Genomic DNA, 19,107 nt, shown 5'->3' on the forward strand with positions numbered 1-19,107 from the left:
CAATAATGTAAGCAGATGTTTATTAATGGCAGAGATAATCAGTTTATCTAAAGCAGCCCGTCTAAACTCTTTGTTTGAATGTTTGGAAAATAAAAATCTTCAGTTTCCTAAATAAAGCAAGATGCCCAGATCACCTTTTGAAGTTGATTTTAATTAGAAATCTAGAGTCACTGGGAGATGGGTCAGAGGATTAAGGTAAAGCTGCTTTTGCCTTAAAAGTAACACATTTACCAATGTACGTGTGCGATTCCTGTGGGAGTCCACTATGAAACAAAATGTATTCCAGATGCATAGTTCAAGAAACGGCAAATATATTTAACCAGGTAACAACTGTTCTGGGCCACTGAACATGCCACCCCAAAAAGGAATCACACAATCTAAACATTATTACTTATAATCAACAATTACAAACAATTTAGATGAAAAGCATACATTCCCATATCCACATCGTTAAAGGGAACAGAGTTTAGGGGTGAAAGCATGCGAGGGGCATGTAGGATTGTTGTGTTTAACAACTTAGAAGGTATTCAAATCAAGGAGGCAGTATTTGCCTTTCAATAACCACCATTTATTTTCCAACCGTTTTATCGTGTGTGAGAGACCAGAGGGTATCCTCACTTTTACTCCCCCTGGATCCTCTTCTCTAGTGGCCAAGGAAAGGCCATCGCTTTTGAATCCGGACCCTGGGGGTGGAGAAGCGAGGGCGGTTTACCTTGGTGTAGGCTCCTTGGGGTTTGCGGGTGGGGTACCCATAGGTGAGACATGGTATCCCCCTTTTCCTATTGAAAACCAACCTGACCTTCCCCCGGCCTTTATAGGCTACTGTAAAACATCTCCCTTCATTTCCCCACATTTTACCTATGACAAAACTGCGACGAGCAAGAGGAGACTAGGAGTAGTGAACACCAGTAACTTCTTTCACCACTCTAGTACTGGGATGAGGAAGATGCCTGCAGAGTACTGTGAAGGTCAGGCATGTCCCTCTAACTACAGTCAGGAAAGTCCGATTGAGAGCTCACACCTGCAACCTGTCAAGTGGTTGCAGATGTATAAGAGAGGTAAAGAGCAAAAAAGGAACGAACAATAGGGGGGCCTGTGTATGAGAGACCAGAAGGGGACCCTGCTTGTGAAGAGGCAGTCGTGGTGGGTCCTGAGAGGAAGCCAGGACACCGGCAGATGACCCAAAGGACCTGTGGAGTTGGGCCGCTTGATTCCCACAGGTGTGGGAGCCTCTGCGGTCGGATGAGAGCAGCTGCGGCTGTGGACGAAGGAGAAAGAAGAAAGGACGCCATTCACGGAAGGGAATTGCAGCTGGCAGCAAGTACAGAAAAACACCCAAACTGCGAGCGGGGCTCGCAGTGACCGGCAAGCCAACCAACGAAGCAGAAGTGGAGCAACGTAGCAAAGGAACGTAGAAAACTGGTGAGTGCAGGGGAATGTCACTCCAAGCCAGGGCGCTTCGAGGGGCTACGTATAAGTAAAGAAGTCCTGTATTAACCAAAAAGAATGCTGAATGAAATGACATGTACAGATTGAAATAAACCCGAAGCCATGGGCTGAAAAAGAATTAAATGGCAAAATCAAATCATGCATATTGAATACCGAACTGAATTAGAACATTGTAGGTAAAGCTACAAGCTGATGAAAGTTAAAAGTGAAAGAGCCCTTTTGAAAGCAACAGATGAAATAAGAGCACGTGTGAAAGAGCATGACAGAAAGGTGGGGAATAAATAAGACCACCACAAAGTAAACTTTATGAATGAACACAGTGCGGCAAGGCCAAAGACTGGCATAGGTTATGCAACACATTGTGGCAAAGCCAAGATGTTAACCAGGAGAAGCCAGGAGAGTGTGAAACTGCACATAAAGCCAAGAGGCCGAGAAGGAGAAGCTAAGTGAACGCAAATCTGCACACAGGGGCAAATACAGAAGAACCTGTGTGGGCTGAAGAGCGTAGGGCTCCTTGATGCACAACCTGTGGGTGGGCCATGTGGTCCGACAATTGCGCCTAGACCAAGGAGCATTCAATTGTGAAAGTCAAAGACATTCTGAAACAAGCCAAGAAGGAGCACTTTAAGTGAACTGTTAATGCAATCCAGAAGGAGTGTCAAGTTGACCTGGAGTTGTGCGTAACATTGAAAGATTGAAACCATGTATACGTTGGAGTCTTGGGGAAGGGAACCCTGAGGATTGATGAATTGCAATGCTGTCTTGAGGACAGAGTCCTCAAGACCCTTTTGTGTGGAACTAGGATGCCTTGACCTTGGAGAAGGGAAACCCCAAGGACCTCTGGAACTGTTTGAACTTGGGAAAGGTAATGGAGACTTGTGAAGAACTTTCTTGAACTTGGGGAAGGGGGAAGATGAAAAGGAAGCTAAGAGCTGGAAGAAGCTCTGAACTTTGTTATGATGACCATTTCTTTTATTGTTCACATCCTTACAAACGGTTTAGCTTTAGTTGTGACGGCAAGGATAGTTTTTCGACACAGAGAGACTTAAGTTGAACTTTCTCACTCAGACTTTCCTTAGTTTCATTCAAGTAGGGAAATCCCACCTTAGCATATGGCAAGTTAGGCCTTCAGCCATTCTGACATTTGATTTAGTGAATCATTTTATTTTGAACTTTGAATTTGTTGTCTGTGTATTGCTTCATGATGCCTTCACACATGTTAACGCTCTTTGTCGAAATATATAATGTGTTGTAAAAGTTAAGAAATTCATGTCTGTATTCCAGCAGAGAAATGAAAACCATGTTCTTGCCAAACGATTACACTTCAGGACCTCCTCACAGGGTAATGGTAATAAATCTACCACTGGTCACAGACTACTATTAAAGAATGCTTATAACCTCAACACAATGTAAATTAACCTTAAGAACAAGAAGCACATTGCATTCTGCATTTTTTGGTGTTCTTGAAAAGAATGTATCATCCCGTTATAAGACATCATGAAAACCAACCAAGGACACGTTTTCAAGATATTAAATATATGGTATATATTCTGTCCAAAAGTGTTTTTTTTTTTTAAACATAACAGAGAAGGTGCTGCCACCCCTCTCAGAAAACACTTGCATATCCTCCATTGTCCACTGCAGAAATGAAAAGCATACAGTTATTTTGTTCGATGCAAGTGATTCCAGCAGTAATTCTGTGCAAGCATGAAAAAGACAAGTACTCAAAATGCTATTTGGAGGTGTGTTCACAGCAGAATAAGGATGGTTAGGGTGAAAGAGGACTAGTTTAGTTGGGCACTTTGGGCAGCGAGAGGGGGTGGAAAGCCTGTTACAAGTGACTGTTTATCTTACCGTGGTAATTGTGGAGGAAAACGGAAGATGATGGGAGATGGTCAGGGTGGATTTAAAAAGTGGGGCTATCGTAGGGGCACATACACAGGAGGAAAGCACATGCAGAGTGGCAGAGGAGTCAGAAGACTTTAATTTTTGAGTGATCGTGCCTTATCGCGGTAATCAGAAAACATTGCTTATCCATGGGAATGATTCTTGCAGTAGTATAGGGCAGTGCCACAGTGATCATGGTAATATATCAGAGGAAAAATCTCACGGGAATTAAGGAAGTGGGGGTGGGAGCCCAATTCTTGCAATGTGGACAGATGCCAAAACTGAATTCCATTGCTTGTAGGAACTGGTTATTTACTAGTGAGGGGGGGATTTGGACCACGGCAAACGGCAATGACCAGCCAGACTAGTTATGTAATAGGAAGGGGAATAAGGGCCATGGGCGCAGAGTCAGTTAAACAGCTCCAGAAAGCCTCATCAGCACATACATGCATACATACATGTGATCACAGCAAGGAGCAACAACGAGATACACAATTACATATCCAGGGTGACATCTACAGGGTGCTGGGTGACGCAGAGTTAAGATTAAGATTGTCAGCACTTTACACATGCAGAATTACACATGCAGAATTTCAAGTTCTTTTTGCGATAAATAAGTCCATCTTAACGCAGTCTTAAGTAACGTTTCTTTACTGAAATATATATCTATTCCACAAACATTCAGGAATCTACAAATGACAGAAATATTCCTTCTTATGGCTAACTAACTTAGATAAAGTGCTAGAAACTGTTAATATGTATTTTGGAAACTCTGGTGCATATCACCCTTCAGAGATGCCAAGGGTTGAATGAGCATAGAGAATGACTTTCTGTTACGGATGCAAGGTCATTACTGAGGCTCCAAGGTTCAATCTGCATGGACACAGACATGTAGTAGGTAACTGTGAAGAGGCCCAATATTGGAAATGCAGGGAGATGTAAATCCCATTTGAGTGTCTATTCGCCGTTTGTCAGTTAGAGGTCAAGTATTCTCTTAGCTTTACCCCGCAGATGCTTAACTAGAGATCTATTAAATCAATTCTAGACACATCATTTATGCTGCAGAAAGGCCACATATACACTAAGCGGGAAACCTGCATGCCCTCACCTACAATATCAAACTCTCCCTTAAGATTCAGAATAGCAATATAAAATGTGTTCCCTTGAAGGAGTGGCAATAGAATTATAATGAACTACAATTTATATGTAGAGTAACAATATTTCTTTACATTTCTTCTTTTTTTAAATGCGGTTTATTGGCATTTCAACAAATGGGACACACTCCCCTATCCTGTAAAAGTATATTTTGCATGAATACCATCCGATAGTAAACATTGGCCTAAGCACATTCGAATCGCACTGTAAATCGCATTTGAATGAACCTGAAATAGGCTGACAATGCTGCCATTTTAAGTTAGCCGCCATTTTGATTAACTCCTGCTTTCTGTCCCATGTTAGAATTTGTTTTCGGCTCCTGGAGAGCAAAATGAACTTTGTACTTTGTCAACGTAGATGAACATGCTGAAGCTAAGGTGGATTGTTTGTCCTGCACCAAGGAAACCTTGGAGTTAAACAAGAGCCGTGCTAATCAGTAATTTAGATGCCATCTGTACCAACAGTGTCTTCCCCGTTCAAATAGCGAAAGAGAATGATGAATAGCTGAACATGTGCTTTTGCAGAAATCTTTGTTTTTGCTCCTTGAAACTAAGCTGACTTTAAACTTAAGAACAAATGGTAGACAAATAAGTAAATGAAATAAGGACTGTTACCTTTGTGTGCAATGTTTGAAAAACATATGAAGTGTTTAACAGAAAACAACCAGCTATTCAAGAATGTTTTAACATGTATTAGTTATGTGGAAAGGCTATGTACCCTAGGTTGAAGTGTTACACAAAGAGGGGCTGGATGATTGCGAGAAAAATGTATAAATACTCAACGTTTTTGAAATGTTCAGCACCCTCTCATCTCACAGTGTCTGCTTGCACACATTGCGGGGTGTTGAAAGTCAGACAGCTGTTCTGCTAAAATAAAGTGTACTTGTACCTTAGTACTCGTGACTGGAGTATTTCTATTATTTCAGATGGCTCCCAAATAGGGAACCTCAGGATTGATGTCACATCGCTAGACGAAGACGAGGCTGCCGGACTGGGATCGGAGAGTGACGGGGACCCCTGCAAAGTGAGACGCGATTCCTCTGCAGTACTGCATGCCCAATCCCTGGACGGTGATCAGCGTTTAGTAGGACATCACGACGAGGGTCCCCGTATCGAGCCCAGTTTTGTGAAAACACCAGCCACGACGATTTGTAATCCGATCAGACCCCATTTGAAACCAGGCGAGTCATGCCACATTTCTTAAAAGTCCTGATACTGGTTGCAGTTTTGTTTTTGAAAATACAAACAACGCCAGGTAGAGACAGTGATTTGATATGCCTGGGAAATTGTCATCCTGTTTCAGGGTATTATTCTGCAGAGAGAGACGACCTTTGAAACAAGGCCAACCGGCGCATGTATTGTAAGTATGGCATAGGAACTATACTATTTAATGAAATTTGGCATAGACAGACCAGGCATGTTCCCGAACTTTAGTGGCCAGTCTATGGTAGTTTTGACATTGCCCGTCTAGATTATTTAGAATCTGTATTGAGGAAAAAGGCTAGGCCTGCAGCATTTGATGCAGTTAGAGATTGGAGGAAGGAAGCTATGCAGCAACTCAGAAGTAGAGAAAAGCATGCACGTTGACACATGACGAATGTTGAGAAAGCATTATTGCATGATCAGCAGGTACAGTCAGAATCCATTAGAAGTATGCATAGGGCTTTTCAACTAGATGTGCAAAAGATATATCCTCTCAGGATTTTCATACATCAGATGAGTTACTTAATACATTATTGAATGAACATAGAACTGTTTCAACTGCACGACCTCCTTATGTGCCTCCTCCTGTTGTTCCTCCTCTTCCCATTGTTCCTCTTCCTCCCGTTGTTGTTCCTCCTCCTGCACCTCCACCCTTGCCGACAGTTGCTGTCCATATAGCTCTGTCTGCACCGCCAGCAGTATTGCCTCCGCTATCTTTTGACTCTTTGCCAGGTGGTTCTGCTCCTCCTGTAGTGGTTGAAGGGGCGGGAGCTAATCCAAGAAGAGTGACTCCTGGCACAGTATCTAAAGGCAGAAAGAGCATTGTATACGTGGGCTAAAAAGTACATAGAAGAGGGTGATGAATCACCTGTTGTAGTTGCTATTTCTGACCAAGGGGGTATTCCTGAACAGAATATCTTGATAGAACGGATGGGAATGTATTTAGTTGATATATGGAGTGATTTAACTAACATGAATGTACAACATGGGTTGAGGGATTTGAATGTCCTTGCCCACTCAAAGGATACTGTGGAGAAAGTATATGAGCATGTAGAGAAGGTAATGGAGTTTAAAAGGGAGCTAGATCGATTACAGGAAGATGAAATGGATGGTAAAGTACGGCAAGCTTCATATGTGCAGAATCGATTTCTTCCTCCACTGAAACCAATGAGTGAAGAAACGCGCATTTGCACAAGAGATGGATTTCGGATGTTTCAATGTCTCCCATTGAAGTGCATGACACGTTTAGTCAGTATGCTCTGGCAATGCAAAGGAAAGTGTTACAGGTGATGGCAGAGTATCTACAAGATGAATTTATGAAGAGAAAGGAATGTTGTCCTGCAGATTTGATGTTTATTTATAAAAGAACATTTTCTCCCGATACTGCTTTGACTACTTTGTCACTTGATATAGCCTTGTTGCTTAATAGACATTCAGATTTGCCTACTTTACAATTGCCGATGAGGGAGGTTCCTCCGACATTTGTTCCAAAACCCAGATAGACAATTATACTCAAGGTTTCTTAGTAAAATACTTCTTAATTTCTTACACAATCCGTTATAAAACATTCACTAAAAGGAGGCAACCAATATCACACAAAAATATACTAGAGTACTTCACACTATCAGGTTCTGAGGCGTTTAAACTACTTTGAAGGAGGAGCAAAATGGCATTTAGAGCATTCGAAGTAGGAGCAAAAAGGCATAAGATAGTAAAACGAATATTACAGTTACTCTAAAACAGTGCAAATAGTTTGAGTTCACCAGAGGAGTTAGTTCAATGCAATAGGTAGGCCAAAGTCAATGGACTAGAGTCTTGTATAGGTAAAAACGATTCTGATAGTTTAAACAGAAAAGTCTTTGCCATGGTTCTCAGAAGTAGTTCATAGAAGAAAGGTTCATATGTCGGGTCACAAGCTGACTAGGTCTGCAAGTTGCCAAAGTTTCACGCACTTCGCAGTGAGAGGTACGTTCTCTCGGTCGGGTTTTCACAATACCTTATTTTGAAGAAAAAGATGCAGCTGAAGACTTCTGTTCCTGCAGATCTCGCTGTTCCTGAGCCTCAGTCGTGGGGGCAATAAGGACGTCGGGGGACTCCTGCACTGCACGCGGTAGCAGTCTTCAAGCACATAAACTTGTGTCCTTCTCCCTGGTTATTCGGTTTCCTGCAGCACTCTAAGGAAAACACAACCACCTCCGAGATTGGTGTCCAGGTGGCTTACCAGTTGATTGGTCCCAACAACTCAAAGAAGAAGTCGTCCTTGAAGGGCTTCTCTGTCAAGATGAATTTGGCAATTCGGACCTGCAGCAGGGCTTCACCGGGCAAACCAACGGTCCAGGAGTTGCAGCAGCCGTGCTCTTCCAGCTCGTCTTTGGTTCTTTCGTTCCAGTGGTCGACTGCCTTCCAAGCCAAGAGACTCGCCTTTTAAACAGTTTTCTTGCCGGACAGTCATCCAGCCAATCACGCCAGAGTGCATTTGGGTCTCCTAGGAGAGTTTCGGGCACCTCCCTCACTTCCTGCCCACCCTAGACACTTCAGCGCCAAAGGCGTAGGAGCAAAGGGACCAATCCTGGTTTGGCACGCAGAGACAAACTCCAGAAGGACTTATCCAAAAAGAAACGGCAAACTAAAGACCGGGACCTGTTTAAACAAAGGGGGCTCAGACGCTATCCTTAAAAACATGGCTCCTGTGATTTTTTGCTACCGGTGTTCGGGGCCGGGAAAAATCATGGTAGTTCATTGTAAAACCACTGCCACCAGCTATTTCAATAGGAGACTGCTACATGAGTTTCTAGACACAGGAGGTACTAGGGAACACCTCCAGCACTCTATAGGAAGATAGTGTGTGCTGGGTCTAGGAATTTAAAAACACTAGTAAAGTCAATTTAACTTTACTTTCTCAGTAGTTTATCCCAGAGAAGGTATTTAAACCTTGGGATAGCCTGAAAGGCTTCCCTGTGTCACTGCACTGAGGGTGCTGTGTGACACATATGACAAGATGATACCTATGGAGTCGTCTAAAACCCCATAATCAAAGAACACAAGAGTAAAACACACATCAAAATAAATGAGAGAGTGGGAAACAAGGGTCACACTCTCTCCAGGTAAAAAAATCAAGTCCTCAAACTCCAGTAGCTGGGATTCTCTAAGGGGAAGGGAATTAGCACATTTATGAGAATTCTCCCTAACAATGCTGCAGCAGGAACACCTGCCACTACTATTGAAGCACATTATGTCTCACAGTTTGTCCATGTTCCATTTTCTAGACAGGAAGTGAATACCATTAGGCAATCAATTCCAGATATTAGGAAGAATCCAACAGGATTTAATAAAGAAATTGAATCCATTTGCATTTGTCAGTTTTCACACTGGGTGATATAGATTTGTTGTTTGTCGTGATCCTTCCTGCTCATTTGTGGAAGCAGATTAGATGTGTAGAATGATCAGGCAGGGATGGGTGATACATGGGATGCCTTAGTACGAGTAGGTGGGGAAAGGAATACCGGTGAGAAACTGCCACAAGTGCTACTGATGTTGCCAGATAGAATAGTGACTAAATAGAAAACTCTGGTTCCAGAAAAAATAATCATATGGGATAAGCTTACGGCTTGCATGCAATTGAAGTCAGAGGGTGCAACTGAGTATTTTAACAGATTTGAGCAAGTATTTTTGGATTTTAGAGGTCAAGACTTAAGTACAGAGCCAGGAAAGAGACTGTTCGTTGATAAGTTTGTGCGTGGATTATTGCCTGAAATCCAATCAGAGATCAGGACTTCTGAGAGTGCATGGCAAGCGAAATCACAATCTGAAGGGTTACACATGGCTCAGTACTATGAAAAAAGGGTTAATAAGGAGAAGGTGGAAAAGAAGAAGGGAGACCTGAAAACTAGAGCGTTATTGCAGCAAATAGCTAGAGGAGTCAGAGGTGGGAATACACAGTTCAAAGGTCCATTTACACCACAGGGTGGCGCACAACTGGGTCCTGTACATATGAACCAGTGTGCATATTGTAGACAGGAGGGTCATTGGCGAGCACAATGTCCGATCCTTCAGCAGAGATCAAACAGCACATATGGTGCCATGGGTAGACGATCCAGAGGCCGTCCTGGGATAGGGGGTCCCGGTAGAAGTCAGTCTGCACAGAATCAACAGACACCATCACAAGATAATCAGCAAAAGAGTGTTAGTAGTGGGAATATTTTTGATAATCCTTCGAATGTCTATTTTTCTGAGGATTTTGGATCTGACGATATACTGTTCTGTTAGGACAGCCCGAAGCAGGGTCTGGAACCGGTGCCTATTCCCGTCGATTAGAAAGGGCCCTACGTTGAAATGAAGGTGGGGAATAAAGAGCATCTCTTTTTGATAGATACAGGGGCACAGAAGTGTTCTAGTGATCATGCACGAGTTCCAGATATTCCACTGTCAGGGCAGAACAACATTTCTGTAGGGTTCCCTGGTACGCCAGTGGTAAGTCCGGTCTCTCTTCCGGTACCAATTTCACTGGGACCATTCACTGATTCTTGTCCATTTCTATTGACGACAAATTGTGGCAAAAATTTGTTGGGATTGAATTTATTAAAAGGAATTGAATGTTGCTATTTACTGTTCTCCAGATGGTGTACTTAACAATTTTGCCCCAACAAACTTCCGTTCCACAATTTTTGTCTATGTCTTTACCAATTGAATTGAATAAGGTTTCGACATGTTTATGGGCAGTTAGAATGACGTTGGAATTTTACAAATTGAACCCGTTAAAATTGTCTTGAAACCCGGAGTTAAATTGCTGCGTATTCAGCAGTATAAGATTTTGGTTGAAGGTGAACAGGCTTTGAAGAGTATGATTTCTGATTTCATACACCGAGGTGTAAATTGCAGGTAGTGTGTGTGTAATAGCCCGATTTTACCAGTTTACAAAAAAAGGGGATAGTGGGATTCCTTTTTGTTTCATTATTGATTTGCGCGCAATTAATAAGGTGTTGCTCCAGTTTCCGATTGTTATGTTATGTTATTTTGCATTTATATAGCGCCTTATAAACCATTGGTATGGTCTAAAGGTGCTGGTAGGTTGAACGCCCTTGGGAACCGAAGTTCGGGTCAGTAGAGGGATTAGAGGGAGTTCAAAGGTGCGTGTGCGCACCGGGTATGTGTGCAGCTGGTGCGGAATTCATGTGGTAGCTGCTTCTTAGCGATAGGTAGGTTGAGAGATCAGGAGTATGTGTTCGCTCTGGCCGGAATTATCCAGACTGAGTGTGGCAGCGTTAGGCCTGAGGAGAAAGCCTGGCTGGGGGTGTGAGACCAGCAATGTTTACTTAGAGTGATGGGGAGTGAGCGGCAGATGTTGATATGAGAACAGTTATACCGAATGGTGTCATAGTATCTCTGTGTTCTAGTTGAGTGGTGGTGTAAGGAGAGAGTAAGCGTGGGGTGTGATATGAAGTATGTTCTTTCAAAGGTTCCATGCACTCCAAGGCATACTATGTACGTCATGCAATTCTGAGCGGTCAGGTCCATTCTATGCATTTTTGGTCATTTCAGGCGTTCAAGATTGCACTACACACTCACGCGCTCTGGTTCAGTCTATGCTTCATTCTCTAGTGTGCTCCACGTGTGTTCTCCAGTATTCCATATGCATGCACTCTGATCTACACACTCATCCGGTCAACATACTCATCCGCTTTATGCACTATTCTTCCGCTCTACGTACTCATCCGTGCGTCATACTCATCTGCTCTACATACCCATTCGCTCCATACACTTGTTCGTTCCATGTGTTCATCTGCTCCACACACTCATCTGCTCCGTTTTCATCCGCTCCACACACACCCGTCCGCTCCACACACACCCGTCCAGTCTACCCACTCATGCGGTCCATAACACTCAATCGGTCCACCCTGACAATACTACTTGTCTGCTCTACGTATCTATCCGTTCCACACTCATCAGTTCTATGTATTTATCCGCTCCATACATTCATCTATTCCACATACACATCCGCGCCAGACACTCGTCCGATTCACATACTCATCCGCACCACTCACTCGTCTGCTTCACACACTCATTCGCTCCGAACCACGCATTCGTCTGCTCTACGTACCCACCCGCTCCTCCACACGCAGCCGCTCTCCACACTCAACCGCTCTCCACACTCATCGGCCCTCCACACTCATCCGCTAACTGCATTCATCCTCGACACTCGTCCACACTCATTCGCTCTCCACACTCATCCATTCTCCCTCTCCACACTCATCCTCCTTCCATATTCATCCGCTCATCCGTGCCTGATGTTACCACAATTCTGACTATGATTCCAGCCACGGCTACATATTTTTGTGTTGTGGATTTGAAAAACGCTTTCAGTATCCCTGTGCATGTTGATAGCAGATATGTGTTCGCGTTCATCCTAGGGGGATGCTCTTTCATATTCAATCGTGTACCACAAGGGTACACTGAGAGTCCAAGTATCTATAGTAGAGCATTGAAAGAACAGCTTGATACGCTCGAGTTACCTTCCACTTGCACGTTGTTGCAATATGTTGATGACCTACTTCTAGCTGCTGATTCTGAAGTTTCTTGCAAAGAAGGAACTGCGTTGCTGCTTATTCAATTAGCAGAGCATGGGCATAAGGCTTTGTTGAAGTTTCAGTATTGTCGACAGGAGGTCGCCCATTTGGGCCATCTCCTGTCGAAGGAGGGAAGAAGACTGACACCTGAACGGATACAATGCATCTCTGATAGGTCTGTTCTAAATACACAGAAAGAGGTCAGAGCTTTAATAGGCATGGCCTCATATTGTAGACTGTGGATCCCAAATTTTTCTTTGTTGATAAAACCTATGTTGGCGCTGACAAAGAAGGACATTTCTTTGCCTTTACCGTGGAACATGGATTGCCAGAACGCTTTTGATCTGCTTAAGCCTGTGCCGTGTTCAGCACCAGTTTTGGGCACACCAAACTATGAAAAAGGCTTTGTTTTGTATGTGAATGAACGTGATGGATGTGCTTTGGCTGTTTTGACACAGGAACATGGGGGCAAGAATAGGCTGTGCAGCAATTTTTCCTCCACATTAGACCCTGTTGCATGTGTTTTGCCAAGATGTTAGAGCTGTAGCTGCTGCATCCGTAAAAGTGAGGTTATGGTTTTAGGTCATTCTTTAACCGTGATGGTACCTCACGCCGTAGACGTTCTATTAAACAGAACGCAGACACAACACCTCCGATCAGCCCGATTAACAAGATACGAGCTGATTCTATTTGCACCGCATTTCCAAATTAAGAGATGTTGTTCATTGAATCTGGCTGAATTATTGCCTTCTCCACAAGAGAAGGATTGCAGTGACAAAATTACACCCTTAAAGAATTCGCAAGGGGAGCTAGTCTGTGATGGCTCCTGTTTTAAACTTCTGGGTGGTACATCCACCGCTGCTTATGCAATCACCACTGTTGGAGACTAAACGAATCCCCCATAATTCTGCACAGGCCGTAGAGATTATTGCGCTAACCAGAGCTTGTGAAATTTCTGAAGGGCTTAGTGTAAATATATACAGATGGTACGCATTTGGGGTGGTTCATAATTTTGGTCGACTATGGGCTGAGAGAGGATTCTTGACCTCACATGGAACAAAAGTTCAACACAGCACTCCGATTGTCCGGTTGCCTTCAGTGCTTGCGCTTCCTACGAAACTAGCAATAATGAAGTGTGTCGCATACCAGAAAGTGACGGACAATGTAGGAAAAGGGAACGCTTTTGCTGACGGAATAGCCAAACAGACTGCTATTGATTTGCACTCAAAGATGTACGTGCTCAATCCAACACGATGGGTTACTGTACTTGTATGATGGACGAAGGGATTAGCTGTATAAAAGAAATTCAGGCTGAAGCTACCCCAGAAGAAATTAAACCATGGGCTGAGGGTCCAGCGGGTCTAGATGAGGGTTGTTGAGTGGATAATGAAAAGCAAAGATGGATGCTACCCAATGCCTATGTCACTGCTATGGTCACCATGGCCCAACACACATGTGCCAAAACGATTTGCCAACAGTTAGAACCTGTCTAGTATAACACTAATATCCAGAAAACTGCTGAACGTTTGGTCCAGAGTTGCATGATATGCTTGCAACATAACATTGGGAAGGGAACACCAACACCGAAGGGCAGTTTTGGTCCCCCTCCATGCCTTTTGAGGTGATCCATTTTGACTTTAATGAGATGGAACGTTGCCAAAACTATAAATATGTCCTAGTTGTGAGCTGTGCCTTTAGCAAATGGATTGAGGCTTTCCCACTGAAAGATGCCACAGCAATGTCAACGGCAAAGACCATGCTTAAGGAATATTTTCTTAGGTTTGGCTTGCCGAGAGTAATTTGGTCCGATAATGGTCCACAGTTTATCGCTGCTGTCATCCTGCAAGTATGTGCGGGATTACAGATTGATAAACTGATCCACTCGGCCAGACATGCTCAGAGTGCTGGCCTTGTGGAACACCATAACGGAATTCTAAAGAACAAAATTGCCAAAGTGTATGTGCACAGCAATCTGAAATGGCCTGACGCTTTGCCAATAGCCTTACTATCAATGCGGACGACCATACAATCAAAGACAGGGCTCTCCCCCTAAGAGATTGTCATGGGGAGACCAGCCAATGTATGGAATGCACCGAGGCCTAAGCAGTTGAAATAAATGGAGTGCCAGCTTTTGATCGACTATTGTGATCAATTTACTCAAAACTTGTGTTTGATTCACCAGCAGCCCTCCCTGTAAAATACGAGGGTCAAGGTCATCGACTCCGACCTGGTCAGTGGATCCTGGTGAAGGATTTCGAGAGGGGCACCTGCCTTGCACCTCGTTGGAAAGGACCACATCAGATCCTTTTGGCTATGCAAACCGCAGTATGAGTGACCGGAAAGAAACACTGGATCCACGCGACACATGTGAAGAGGATTACTTTTCCTCTAGCTTATGACAATGGGGAGGAGAAGGGAACTGATGATCCCGACGCTCACACCGAGCCTGCTTTTATCGACACTGAAGGTGTCACGAAAGTCCTTCCTGAGCCCGTGGGGCCTGGGGAGATGGCTGCTTCTTCATTTTCATCTTCACCGTCATCGATCTCGTTTCTGCTTCTTCATCTTCTTCAGGAAACGACAACGCTTTGTTCACCGATCATTCAGTACCTGGAATTGTAAGGTACAATCTGTGATCACGGAACAGGATTTAGAGTCTGCTGACATTACATTAAAGTAATAGAATAGGAGAGTACAACTAGGATTCTGTGCCCACAAGAAACCACTGTTGAGCCAGTCCCTCGTCATTCCACTGCTGCATACAATAAGAGGCAGGGACCAGCAAAGTTAACTTCAATCAAGAAAGGCCATGTGGTCAAGTGCCACCCACGGATGAACTAAAAGAGCCTAACAGTGAGGCTTCTTAACGGACACTGAGAAACTATGCCTATTTTAGGGGCCACTCGTACTACAAAGGATCTTGATCATTTTACAGATAATGAGTCTGCCCATCGAGGGTCATGGTCCCTGAGGACCAAATGGATACTGATCACAATAACAGCTTGTAATATAATTGCATTGACATTCGGGTTTTGGTATCTGGAAAGTGTACATACGCTTGATGTTTTATTGCCAACTGCAAGTGTCTCCACTGGGTCTCCACCATACGTTCATTCCCACAAGCTTCATCCTCGAGACCTCCATAGAGGGCGTTATCATAACACCCTCTTGATGATCATGAACGCAACCCATGCCATTCTGAATAAGACCAATTGTTGGATATGTTCACATCTGCCACAACATTGGGGAAAGGGATTGGGCTGGTATATACATCCTCTCCCTCTAACTACTGCTTGTTATGCTTCACTTAGGGCATTATTCTTCGGCCGATGGAATGATAGTGTCACTGGGAATTTTGATGGGACTAATCTCACTGAGTTTGAAACACAAGTTTTAGCACCTTTAGGATGTTCTCTGTTTGCGAATAGGAGCAAGCTAAATGTTGCTTCTATTAGGCCTTCTGATAGACTTTCCAATCAATGACTACCTTTAAAATGGCTCCCATAGGCAATAGGGATGCCATGCCACCTTCCTATACTGTTAATCATTGTCCAAACTCTGTTCCATTCTGCATACGAAGAGAGGGTTCCCAACCAATGGGTAAATTTCAAGGATGTACAAACGTTGCTGTGCTAACTAGTGAAGATAGACCTCTATATGTAGGAGATCCCGCTTACTTTGTTTGCGGTAATGAGGCATATCCTTGGTTGCCAAGAGATTGGGAGGGTACCTGTTATTTAGGTATACTATTACCAGGCGTATATGTTGCCACCATTGCTGAAGTTTCTAGAACTTGTCCCAGGCGGGATGAGGATGGTGCCACTTCCTCACAGATTCTGGGTGACGTTGCTAAATCCTTTGTGCCATTTTGGGGACAGATAATAAACTCCCAAGATATTAGAAAATTGGCGAGGGTTTTTATAGAAAACCATCAATGAAACCACTGACATCCTATACAACATGACACTAGAGCAAAAGGCTATTAGATTAGTGGCTCTTCAAAATAGGATGATGCTAGACATCATTCTAGCTTAGTGTGGTGGGGTGTGCAAAATGGTGGCATCTGCGTGTTGTGTTTTTGTACCCGATTCCTCCCCCACCATATTTAAGGCAATTAAGAAATTGCAATTAAGAAATTGCACACCTTAAGTACTGAAGTACACGTTCCAGAGAGAAACTGGGATATTGGCACATGGTTCTGGGACTTGTTACGATCTTGGGGCTGGAAAATATTTGCAGTTCTAATGGTGATCCTTGGCATTGTACTGTTTCGCTGCTGCTGCATACAGATTGCTGCTGATTAATGCTCTTGGCTGAGGCCCAAAGGAGGGTTCGCAAAAGTATATTTTGCATGAATAGCGTCTGATAGTAAACAGTGGCCTAAGCACATTTGCATCGCACTGTAAATCACATTTGAATGAATCTGAAATAGGCTGACTACGCCGCCATTTTAAGTTATCCACCATTTTGATTAACTCCTGCTTTCTGTCCCATGTTAGAATTTGTGTTTTCGGCTCCAGCAGAGCAAAATTAACTTTGTACTGTGTCAACGTAGATAAACACGTTGAAGCTGCTAAGGTGGATTGTTTGTCCTGCACTAAGGAAACCTTGGGAGTTAAACAAGAGCCATGCTAATCAGTAATTTAGATGTCATCTGTACCAACAGTGTCTTCCCCATTCAAATAGTGAAAGAGAATGATGAATAGCTGAACATGTGCTTTTGAAGAAATCTTTGTTTTCGCTCCTTGAAACTAAGCTGACTTTAAACTTAAGAACAAATGGTAGACAGATATAGGTAAATGAAATAAGGACTGTTAACTTTGTGTCCAATGTTTGAAAAACATATGAAGTGTTTAACAGAAAACAACCAGCTATTCAAGAATGTTTTAACATGTACTAGTTATGTGGAAAGGCTATGTACCCTAGGTTAATGTGTTACACAAAGAGAGGCTGGACGATGTGTCCGGGATTGTGAGAAAAATGTATGAATACTCACGTTTTTGAAATGTCCGGCACTCTCTCATCTCACGGTGTCTGCTTGCACACATTGCAGGATGTTGAGAGCCAGACAGCTGTTTTGCTAAAATTAAGTGTACTTGTACCTTAGTACTCGTGACTGGTGTATTTCTATTATGTAGTATTAAGCCTCGATATTTTAATCTTTCAATCCCACCTTCCAACGTTACCGCCCTCCCTCCATCCTCGAGAACCAATGTAATCATGTGGACATCTTAGTGGCTCCTCCCCTGACCAGCGACTACTTCAAACCAGACCAAACACCTGTAGTCTCTGTGATAACAAGTTTGCCTGAAAGTCATTCAAGAGGAACAGCAAGACCAAGTCCCAATCTGCCTTCAATGTGTGCTGGTCTCCCTGAATCGAATAAGTCACCCATTCTAAAGACACAAAGTTCAAAAGCTTGGCAATCCATTCATGCTCTGTAGGGGCATCACTGCATTTCCAGTTGTGTGCCACCAAGAGCAGGGCTGCAATGCTAAGGATCCCTTCTGTTGTGCTTTCGAAGGGAGGATCTCTAAGACACCCCCCCCCTCCCAACCCCAGCATGGCCTCCTCAAAATTCCTATGCATCTGGGGCCCAAAGATTTCCCTCATAGTCATGTTAACTTTTTCCCAGAAGGGCTGTATACCCGCGCATCGCCACCAAATGTGCTCCCAGGATCCAACCTTGCCACACCCCCAGCAACATGCATTGGATATTGCCGGAAAACACCCATGTAATTTTTCTGGGTTAAGATGCCACTGCACCATGGCTTTGAGCCACATTCCTGGATCTGAATTGCCTGTGTAAGTTTGGGTATACTCTGCCATAGCTGCGTCTATTGCTCCCTCTCTATTGGATGATCCAAGGCAGCCTCCCACCGTATCATGTATGACCATTCCGGCTGTATCGGATAGTCTGAAAATATTTTATAGAGTGCTGCAATCATATGGCTGGCCCTGGATTTAGTTGTCAAATATTTTCGAAAAGGAGTGTGCTCCCTAGTTGCAGCCTTCTGTTTATTGGGTCCATTAAACAATGTCGCAGCTGCAAGTACCGAAATCTCTACCCCGGCTCCCAACTCAAATTGATGCTTACATTGTATAAATGTTCTAATGTCCTGGCCCTCCACGATGTTTTCCGCACCCCATCGCCTCCCATATTGCGAAGGCCTCTTACTCCCCTTTGGGTTTAAACTCGGGATTTTTAAATAGCGGTTTCAATAATGATATAATTATAATAATAATGGTGAGGGGGGGTCGTCAAACCCACTTGGTGCACCAGGGAGTCTCATACATCACCAACAGGGCTGTGATCCTACTGCGGTACATATTCCTTGGTCTGTCCTTCCAGGGACACCATAGGACCGCCTCCAAAGGCTTACCCACTACAGCTCTACCCATTCTCCACCATATCTTAATCTGGTATCCCATGGACCATTCACAGACCACTTGCACTTGGGGCTCTAGATAGTACAGTTGGAAATTAGGTAGGCCCTGTGTTCGGGCATCATTAACATGTTCAAAGCTACCCTCTGATTTTTCCTATTCCAAATGAACAACCCCATCAATGTACGCAATACCTTAAAAAATGTCTGCAGGTCCGATACTGGAAGGGCTTGGAAGCAATACAATAACTTATGAAGCATCACCATTTTGAGGACATTGATCGTCCCCAGCCACGATATGGACAAGGGCCCCCACTTTGCCAGCAGTTGCCTGAACTTCTCCAGTAGAGAAGACTAATTGGCGTGATAAAGGGAGTCAAGGGATTTGGTGATGTGTACCCCAAGATATCAGATACTCTGATCCGCCTTCTTGTAAGGGTGTGGCTCTCGTGCCCCCCGGGTCTG

At 43.7% G+C, this 19,107-nt stretch overlaps 1 protein-coding gene across 2 annotated transcripts in view; it reads right to left on the reverse strand.

Annotated features, from left to right (window-relative positions):
* The window catches only part of AGA (aspartylglucosaminidase), a 339,637-nt gene that overhangs the window by 76,595 nt on the left and 243,935 nt on the right, over positions 1-19,107 (reverse strand). The gene's annotated exons all lie outside the window — the stretch shown is intronic.

The sequence above is a fragment of the Ambystoma mexicanum genome, chromosome 6q, assembly GCF_040938575.1.
Source record: "Ambystoma mexicanum isolate Mex_15411 chromosome 6q, UKY_AmexF1_1, whole genome shotgun sequence".
Taxonomy (NCBI): domain Eukaryota; kingdom Metazoa; phylum Chordata; class Amphibia; order Caudata; family Ambystomatidae; genus Ambystoma; species Ambystoma mexicanum.